This window comes from Rattus norvegicus, chromosome 5 (assembly GCF_036323735.1).
Source record: "Rattus norvegicus strain BN/NHsdMcwi chromosome 5, GRCr8, whole genome shotgun sequence".
Classification (NCBI taxonomy): Eukaryota; Metazoa; Chordata; class Mammalia; order Rodentia; family Muridae; genus Rattus; species Rattus norvegicus.
The window spans coordinates 111,757,428-111,767,831 of record NC_086023.1 but is presented as its reverse complement, the minus strand read 5'-3'; positions in this window follow the sequence as shown (position 1 = coordinate 111,767,831).

The following is a 10,404-nucleotide window of genomic DNA, read 5'->3' as shown; positions in this document are numbered from 1 at the left end:
TGTTATTCCAGATGAATTTGCAAATTGTTCTGTCTAACTCTTTGAAGAATTGGATTGGTATTTTGATGGGGATTGCATTGAATCTGTAGATTGCTTTTGGTAAATAGGCCATTTTTACTATATTAATCCTGCCAATCCATGAGCATGGGAGATCTTTCCATCTTCTGAGGTCTTCTTCAATTTCTTTCTTCAGTGTCTTGAAGTTCTTATTGTACAGATCTTTTACTTGCTTGGTTAAAGTCACACCGAGGTACTTTATATTATTTGGGTCTATTATGAAGGGTGTCGTTTCCCTAATTTCTTTCTCGGCTTGTTTCTCTTTTGTATAGAGGAAGGCAACTGATTTATTTGAGTTAATTTTATACCCAGCCACTTTGCTGAAGTTGTTTATCAGCTTTAGTAGTTCTCTGGTGGAACTTTTGGGATCACTTAAATATACTATCATATCATCTGCAAATAGTGATATTTTGACCTCTTCTTTTCCGATCTGTATCCCTTTGATCTCCTTTTGTTGTCTGATTGCTCTGGCTAGAACTTCAAGAACTATATTGAATAAGTAGGGAGAGAGTGGGCAGCCTTGTCTAGTCCCTGATTTTAGTGGGATTGCTTCAAGTTTCTCTCCATTTAGTTTAATGTTAGCAACTGGTTTGCTGTATATGGCTTTTACTATGTTTAGGTATGGGCCTTGAATTCCTATTCTTTCCAGGACTTTTATCATGAAGGGGTGTTGAATTTTGTCAAATGCTTTCTCAGCATCTAATGAAATGATCATGTGGTTCTGTTCTTTCAGTTTGTTTATATAATGGATCACGTTGATGGTTTTCCGTATATTAAACCATCCCTGCATGCCTGGGATGAAGCCTACTTGATCATGGTGGATGATTGTTTTGATGTGCTCTTGAATTCGGTTTGCCAGAATTTTATTCAGTATTTTTGCGTCGATATTCATAAGGGAAATTGGTCTGAAGTTCTCTTTCTTTGTTGTGTCTTTGTGTGGTTTAGGTATAAGAGTAATTGTAGATTCGTAGAAGGAATTCGGTAGGGCTCCATCTGTTTCAATTTTGTGGAATAGTTTGGATAATATTGGTATGAGGTCTTCTATGAAGGTTTGATAGAATTCTGCACTAAACCCATCTGGACCTGGGCTCTTTTTGGTTGGGAGACCTTTAATGACTGCTTCTATTTCCTTAGGAGTTATGGGGTTGTTTAACTGGTTTATCTGTTCCTGATTTAACTTTGATACCTGGTATCTGTCTAGGAAATAGTCCATTTCCTGAAGATTTTCAAATTCTGTTGAATATAGGTTTTTATAGTAAGATGTGATGATTTTTTGAATTTCCTCTGAATCTGTAGTTATGTCTCCCTTTTCATTTCTGATTTTGTTAATTTGGACGCACTCTCTGTGTCCTCTCGTTAGTCTGGCTAAGGGTTTATCTATCTTGTTGATTTTCTCAAAGAACCAACTTTTGGTTCTGTTGATTCTTTCTATGGTCCTTTTTGTTTCTACTTGGTTGATTTCAGCTCTGAGTTTGATTATTTCCTGCCTTCTACTCCTCCTGGGTGTATTTGCTTCTTTTTGTTCTAGAGCTTTTAGGTGTGCTGTCAAGCTGCTGACATATGCTCTTTCCTGTTTCTTTCTGCAGGCACTCAGCGCTATGAGTTTTCCTCTTAGCACAGCTTTCATTGTGTCCCATAAGTTTGAGTATGTTGTATCTTCATTTTCATTAAATTCTAAAAAGTTTTTAATTTCTTTCTTTATTTCTTCCTTGACCAGGTTATCATTGAGTAGAGCATTGTTCAATTTCCACGTATATGTGGGCATTCTTCCCTTATTGTTATTGAAGACCAGTTTTAGGCCATGGTGGTCCGATAGCACGCATGGGATTATTTCTATCTTTCTGTACCTGTTGAGGCCCGTTTTTTGACCAATTATATGGTCAATTTTGGAGAAAGTACCATGAGGAGCTGAGAAGAAGGTATATCCTTTTGCTTTAGGATAGAATGTTCTATAAATATCCGTTAAGTCCATTTGGCTCATGACTTCTCTTAGTCTGTCGACATCACTGTTTAATTTCTGTTTCCATGATCTGTCCATTGATGAGAGTGGGGTGTTGAAATCTCCCACTATTATTGTGTGAGGTGCAATGTGTGTTTTGAGCTTTAGTAAGGTTTCTTTTACGTATGTAGGTGCCCTTGTATTTGGGGCATAGATATTTAGGATTGAGAGTTCATCTTGGTGGATTTTTCCTTTGATGAATATGAAGTGTCCTTCCTTATCTTTTTTGATGACTTTTAGTTGGAAATTGATTTTATTTGATATTAGAATGGCTACTCCAGCTTGCTTCTTCTGACCATTTGCTTGGAAAGTTGTTTTCCAGCCTTTCACTCTGAGGTAGTGTCTGTCTTTGTCTCTGAGGTGTGTTTCCTGTAGGCAGCAGAATGCAGGGTCCTCGTTGCGTATCCAGTTTGTTAATCTATGTCTTTTTATTGGGGAGTTGAGGCCATTGATATTGAGAGATATTAAGGAATAGTGATTATTGTTTCCCTTTATATTCATATTTGGATGTGAGGTTATGTTTGTGTGCTTTCATTCTCTTTGTTTTGTTGCCAAGACGATTAGTTTCTTGCTTCTTCTAGGGTATAGCTTGCCTCCTTATGTTGGGCTTTACCATTTATTATCCTTTGTAGTGCTGGATTTGTAGAAAGATATTGTGTAAATTTGGTTTTGTCATGGAATATCTTGGTTTCTCCATCAATGTTAATTGAGAGTTTTGCTGGATACAGTAACCTGGGCTGGCATTTGTGTTCTCTTAGGGTCTGTATGACATCAGTCCAGGATCTTCTGGCCTTCATAGTTTCTGGCGAGAAGTCTGGTGTGATTCTGATAGGTCTCCCTTTATATGTTACTTGACCTTTTTCCCTTACTGCTTTTAATATTCTTTCTTTATTTTGTGCGTTTGGTGTTTTGACAATTATGTGACGGGAGGTGTTTCTTTTCTGGTCCAATCTATTTGGAGTTCTGTAGGCTTCTTGTATGCCTATGGGTATCTCTTTTTTTAGGTTAGGGAAGTTTTCTTCTATGATTTTGTTGAAGATATTTACTGGTCCTTTGACCTGGGAGTCTTCACTCTCTTCTATACCTATTATCCTTAGGTTTGATCTTCTCATTGAGTCCTGGATTTCCTGTATGTTTTGGACCAGTAGCTTTTTCCGCTTTACATTATCTTTGACAGTTGAGTCAATGATTTCTATGGAATCTTCTGCTCCTGAGATTCTCTCTTCCATCTCTTGTATTCTGTTGGTGAAGCTTGTATCTACAGCTCCTTGTCTCTTCTTTTGGTTTTCTATATCCAGGGTTGTTTCCATGTGTTCTTTCTTGATTGCTTCTATTTCCATTTTTAATTCCTTCATCTGTTTGATTGTGTTTTCCTGGAATTCTTTCAGGGATTTTTGCCATTCCTCTCTGTAGGCCTCTACTTGTTTATTAATGATTTCCTGTGTTTCCCTAAGTGTGTTCATGTCTTTCTTGAAGTCCTCCAGCATCATGATCAAATATGATTTTGAAACTAGATCTTGCTTTTCTGGTGTGTTTGGATATTCCATGTTTGTTTTGGCGGGAGAATTGGGCTCAGATGATGGCATGCAGTCTTGGTTTCTGTTGCTTGGGTTCCTGCGCTTGCCTCTCGCCATCAGATTATCTCTAGTGTTACTTTGTTCTGCTATTTCTGACAGTGGCTAGACTGACCTATAAGCCTGTGTGTCAGGAGTGCTGTAGACCTGTTTTCCTCTCTTTCAGTCAGTTATGGGGACAGTGTGTTCTGCTTTCCGGCGTGTAGTTTTTCCTCTCTACAGGTCTTCAGCTGTTCTTGTGGGCCTGTGTCTTGAGTTCACCAGGCAGCTTTCTTGCAGCCGAAAATTTGGTCTTACCTGTGGTCCCGAGGCTCAGGTTCGCTCGTGGGGTGCTGCCCAGGGGCTCTCTGCAGCAGCAGCAACCAGGGAGACCTGTGCCGCCCCTTCCGGGAGCTTCAGTGCACCAGGGTTCCAGATGGTCTTTGGCTTTTTCCTCTGGCGTCCGAGATGTGTGTGCAGGGAGCAGTCTCTTCTGGTTTCCCAGGCTTGTCTGCCTCTCTGAAGGTTTAGCTCTCCCTCCCACGGGATTTGGGTGCAGAGAACTGTTTATCAGGTCTGTTTCTTTCAGGTTCCGGTGGTGTCTCAGGCGCAGAAGTCCTGCCGCTCCTGGGCCCTCCCCCACGGGAGCCCAGAGGCCTTATACAGTTTCCTCTTGGGCCAGGGATGTGGGCAGGGGTGAGCAGTGTTGGTGGTCTCTTCCGCTCTGCAGCCTCAGGAGTGCCCACCTGACCAGGCGGTTGGGTCTCTCTCTCACCGGGTCTGGGAGCAGAGAGCTGCTGCGGGCCGGGATCCGCGGGTGTGGGACTTCCGGTAAACACAGACCGTGCCTCCTAGAGAAATTCTGCTTCCGTGTCCCAAGCTCACCAGGCAGCTTTCTTGCAGCAGAAAATTTGGTCTTACCTGTGGTCCCGAGGCTCAGGTTCGCTCGTGGGGTGCTGCCCAGGGGCTCTCTGCAGCGGCAGCAACCAGGGAGACCTGTGCCGCCCCTTCCGGGAGCTTCAGTGCACCAGGGTTCCAGATGGTCTTTGGCTTTTTCCTCTGGCGTCCGAGATGTGTGTGCAGGGAGCAGTCTCTTCTGGTTTCCCAGGCTTGTCTGCCTCTCTGAAGGTTTAGCTCTCCCTCCCACGGGATTTGGGTGCAGAGAACTGTTTATCCGGTCTGTTTCTTTCAGGTTCCGGCGGTGTCTCAGGCGCAGAAGTCCTGCCGCTCCTGGGCCCTCCCCCACGGGAGCCCAGAGGCCTTATACAGTTTCCTCTTGGGCCAGGGATGTGGGCAGGGGTGAGCAGTGTTGGTGGTCTCTTCCGCTCTGCAGCCTCAGGAGTGCCCACCTGACCCGGCGGTTGGGTCTCTCTCTCACCGGGTCTGGGAGCAGAGAGCTGCTGCGGGCCGGGATCCGCGGGTGTGGGACTTCCGGTAAACACAGACCGTGCCTCCTAGAGAAATTCTGCTTCCGTGTCCCAAGCTCACCAGGCAGCTTTCTTGCAGCAGAAAATTTGGTCTTACCTGTGGTCCCGAGGCTCAGGTTCGCTCGTGGGGTGCTGCCCAGGGGCTCTCTGCAGCGGCAGCAACCAGGGAGACCTGTGCCGCCCCTTCCGGGAGCTTCAGTGCACCAGGGTTCCAGATGGTCTTTGGCTTTTTCCTCTGGCGTCCGAGATGTGTGTGCAGGGAGCAGTCTCTTCTGGTTTCCCAGGCTTGTCTGCCTCTCTGAAGGTTTAGCTCTCCCTCCCACGGGATTTGGGTGCAGAGAACTGTTTATCCGGTCTGTTTCTTTCAGGTTCCGGCGGTGTCTCAGGCGCAGAAGTCCTGCCGCTCCTGGGCCCTCCCCCACGGGAGCCCAGAGGCCTTATACAGTTTCCTCTTGGGCCAGGGATGTGGGCAGGGGTGAGCAGTGTTGGTGGTCTCTTCCGCTCTGCAGCCTCAGGAGTGCCCACCTGACCCGGCGGTTGGGTCTCTCTCTCACCGGGTCTGGGCGTAATAGTATTAATAATAGTAATAGTAACAAAATTATTTGAAGTGTATTGAAGTATATGTTCCTGCCAACATTATGAATGTCTTATGCATGTTAAATTGTCTAATCCGCACACAAACATTTAATATCACCCTTATATTGCAACTTAAAACAGTGACACAGAGAAAAACACAAGTAATATCAAAATGTGTTCTTGAATATATTCAACCTGAAAAAAAGTGCATGCTGAAAGAGACCATATATAGATCTCTCCTGAGAGACACATTCAGAGCATATCCAATATGGAGGTCAATGCTAGCAGCAAACCATCGAACTGAGAACAGGACCCCCTTTGGCGAAATTAGAGGAAGGACTGAAAGAGCTGAAGGGGCTTGCAACCCCATAAAAACAACAATGCCAACCAACCAGAGCTTCTAGGGACTAAAACACTACCAAAAGACTATACATGGACTGACCCAGGCCTCCAACTGCATATGTAGCAGAGAATAGCCTTGTTGGGGCACTAGTGGAAGGGGAAGCTCTTGGTCCTGCCAAGGTTGGACCCCAGTGCAGAGGAATGTCAGGGGGTGGTAAGGGGAGTGGATTGGGGAACACTCGTATGTGGGAGGGGGAGGGGATGGGGATTTATGGACAGGAAACCGGGAAAGGGAATAACATTTGAATGTAAGTAAAGAAACATATCTAATAAAAAATAAAATAAAATAAAATAAATTGCCAACATGATCTACGATGTTTACCACTGGTTCAAACAGATAGCACAGAATGAGATGTTCGTAAGCTCATAAAAGGTTAGTCTCTTAGTATTATTTGTTATTGTAACCCAGTGACTAGAACCTTGTCTGTTATAGGTATGCTAGACTTAATGAAAGCCTGAAAGAATTTGCATTAAACTTCAAATTATTTTTTAGTTAAATTTTTTATATATGTCTCCACTTAAATTAGTGAAAATGTGATTCATATAAATAAGTGTATGTTGCAACTTTCCAAAAATAAAATAATTTATAGTCAGAACAGATACACATTACATATAATCTATGTAAGTATATATGTATGTGAATGGTTAATCATCACCAGATATCAGCACATTAAGTGTAGCCTCAAAATATATGATAACTCTGAAAGGCCATATGTTTATTGATTATACAGTCATGAAACAAAAATTTTGTTCCACAGTTGGCCTTCATGGACATTAAATATGGATTTGAGCCATGGAGCATACCTGAATAAACCCTGTGATATATGGTACTTTCTCAGCAAGCTGCAATCTAAAATCTTTGTGCTAAATCACTGTTGGATCTTTTTTGTCTCTTCTGGCCTCTTTTTTTCCCCATCCTATCACTAAAATTTCAGCTATAAGAAACTGCTTCTGTGAATACAATATAAAATAGGGGTTGCTCTTTTAGGAAGCATCAAGTCAGGATAAAGAAAATAGTGTTTCTACCTTTACAGACAAGCCAGTAGATTGACTGTCAGTCCAAGAATCATTTCTTTGAACTATAAGACAGTTTGTGTTCTATTATGTAGAAAAATGAATCATTGTAAAAATGCCATCTTGGAGTATCCTAGGTCATTCTACCAAAGACTGTTTGAAGTCATTAAGTAATAGCATTAATTCCTGAATTAATTCCATGGACAAATGCAAATTTACACTCGGGTATCCTTCTCTTTTCTTATATACATCAGAATCTCCTGTCTAGGGAATGATTCTACTCACAGGACTTCCCACCTTAATTAATGTATCCAAGATATTGCTCCATAATACTTAGAGAAGACCTTATCCCATGTGAATCTAGTTTATGTAATAATGACAATGAAAACTTGTCACCATGGACTATATGAAAGCCAATAATGTATTTTCATATTTTTACAAATATTTGTCATGTTCTGCTTTTATTTTTAACATGAAACCAATTTTTTCTTATGAATGGATTAGAAGACTTTGAGATGTCCTTGAGGGTTTACCTGTGTTCTTAATATGTTGTTACCATCAGTTTTCATGGTACACTTGAGACAGTAAAAATAATACTGTCAGAAAAATGGAAGTAAGCATGTAATTAGTATCTGATGAGGAAAAGCAATGTGTGGTAAACGTTTCAAGTGCAGAAGCTGGCCTTACATCAGATCCTAGGCACTGGGCAGGAGATAAGTTCCACTGTGACAAGCTTGGAGCCCATAACCCTTCTAATTTTATTTACTCTATCCACTTAATTTACACACAAACTTGTAGCCCATAACCCTTCATTTTTTCTTTATTTGTCCAATTAATTCACATAGAGATGTAAATAACTGAATCTTACCTGTGCTGTAGTCTCTGCACGTTATTGTGGGTTATGATTTGAAGTCTTGTGCTAATGATCTGAAGATCTTTGTGTTAGCAGTATAAAGACAGGTAAAAGTGAAGCTTCAGAGAGAGTCCCTATCATTATCATATTCAAAAGACATTCTAAATGCAAAACTGTCACATATATGTCCTAAAACAATTTTATCATATATCCCTATGGAAATAATACCTTCACCACCGCCATCTTCTTTCACTTATGACTGGAAACATTAAATAGACATCTAAAGTCGACGCACACTTCTGGGAGTTTCAGGGAAATAAAATTACAAAATATCCGTTAGAGAGCTGTGGTGTGAAACAGATAACAGAGATAAAGCAAGAAAAAAATTAAGGTAAATCTGGACACTTCAAATAAGTGAAAGGCATAAAGAATTAGGAATGATAAAAATCAATGAACTATAGGAGATTCAGAGCTAACAAAGTACTCAATAATCACTTGTAATTAAAAGTAGCCTTGATAATCTCATAAAAAGGAATGTTGTGGAGAATAACACACAGTCCTTCTATATGTCTTTAGAAACTGTTTTGTTTTGCCTTTCTCCGTGGTATTAACAAAATCAGGGCTTACTTGAGTAAGGTACTCTGAGTTTGATGGGGGTGATATGCTAATGCGCTGTTGAAAGGGCAACAAAAACCCCATTTGTCTCCATTTACAGACCAGGCCTGAATTCAAAAAAGGCCCTAAGGTTCCAGCTTCAGTAGACCATATGTCCCATAAGTCATAAGACACCAGCTCTAGAAACAGACCATAAAATCCAGGACAAGATCATAAAGTCCCCTCCCACAGAACAGCCTGAGGATAACCACAAAAATGGGGAAATACCTTATCTCAGAATGGACCATCTGAGCTGGACAGCCCTACTTCATCATATGGTTAAATGTTCATAACACAGGAATACACACCACTGACTACCTGTGACCCCATAGTACCCACCAATGAAATGATAGATTACCTAATCCTTATAGATTTCCCCTGGTTCCTTTTAAGAAGGCCTGTGTGCCTTTGTCTGTGGTTGTCATTTTAAAGAATGGTTGACCTCACCCCCATCCCCTGCATACTGGTTGTTTCTGCAGAATGAATGCTCTTTTGCTTTGCATACTATCTGAGACTGGGCTATGGTTTCACTGAATTTTGGACCCTTGTACTGTCTCATTGTTTTAAGGCAGATGTTGTGCAAACATCAAGACCTTAGTTTGACCCCCCCAGCACCCACAACATCCACTTAAAAATCTAATCCACTTAGAGCACACGCCTGTATCTCTAACATATGGAAGCAGAACCAGGTAGTTAGTCAAACCTTGCTGACTAGACATTATGAGCAAAATGGCATGCCTCTAACTTAGTAAAAAATCCTGTATCCAGAAAAATAAGATAGAGAACAATAAAAACACTTTTATATCTTGGCCTGAACACCACAAGGCTGTATACATTTACACAGTCAAATGCATACACAAAGCACACCTTACATATCACCCCATTCCCAGACATATCAATTTAATAGTCACTACAACATTTAGAGCACACAGCATGTGATATTCCCAAAGTGAGTTGAGGCAAACAACAGTTAAGGCAGAGGTGACCCTTGAATAGGAAGGCATGTGTTCTCAGTGCTGCTATTTAAATTCTTTGTATAATTTATTTACTCTCTATCCCTTTGTCTTCTCTTTTCTCCCATGCTACTGTGTATTGGAAGCTGAATTAATATAATTTAAAATTCCTCATGAAATGACCTTACTACATATAAGAAAACCTAGAAAGAGAAAAAAATCAGACAATCAAAATGTATCAAGCACTCCAACAGTGCTAGCGTACTTAGTGCCAACTTCCCTAGGTCTGGTTTTAGCATGCTTTCCACAGTTACTAAATGTTTTACTCATTTTTTGTATTTATTATATTCATGATCTTAGAAAAGTGCCTGAAAATAATCACTTAATATCAGATTATTCTCTATGAATACAGTCCATTCAACCACACCATGGTGCATACATTCTCCTTTTTTTCCACCTAGGAAACACTCTAGTACATAGGAAATGTGGTCCAGGTTGGACAAGAAGCAAAGTCCAAACCAGAATCCTCATATGCTGGGACATTCCTCTCCCTCTGTACAGGGAACAGGATGAGACACAAAGTCATGCTCACAGGGTAACATCTAAGGAACACAGAATTCCCTTTCCTTATACCATGCTTTTTTTAAAAAAAATAAAGATCCTTTAAGAGTGCATCTAAGAAGCACAAAAGATGAGGACTGTAGGCAAGGCCAGGACTGTGAGGGGATGGCATCATTCATTTTGTTGCCTTCCAATGTCTAGGGACACCATAAACACTTGTTTAAAAACTCAATAAATTGCTAAAACTGAAAAAGAGAAAAATAAGTTTGGGCATGCAAATGGAATAGTAAAGTAACAATGCATACCAAGAGAAAGGAAGTCTTTGTTCATTTCCTGTGCATTGGGATTTGCATGA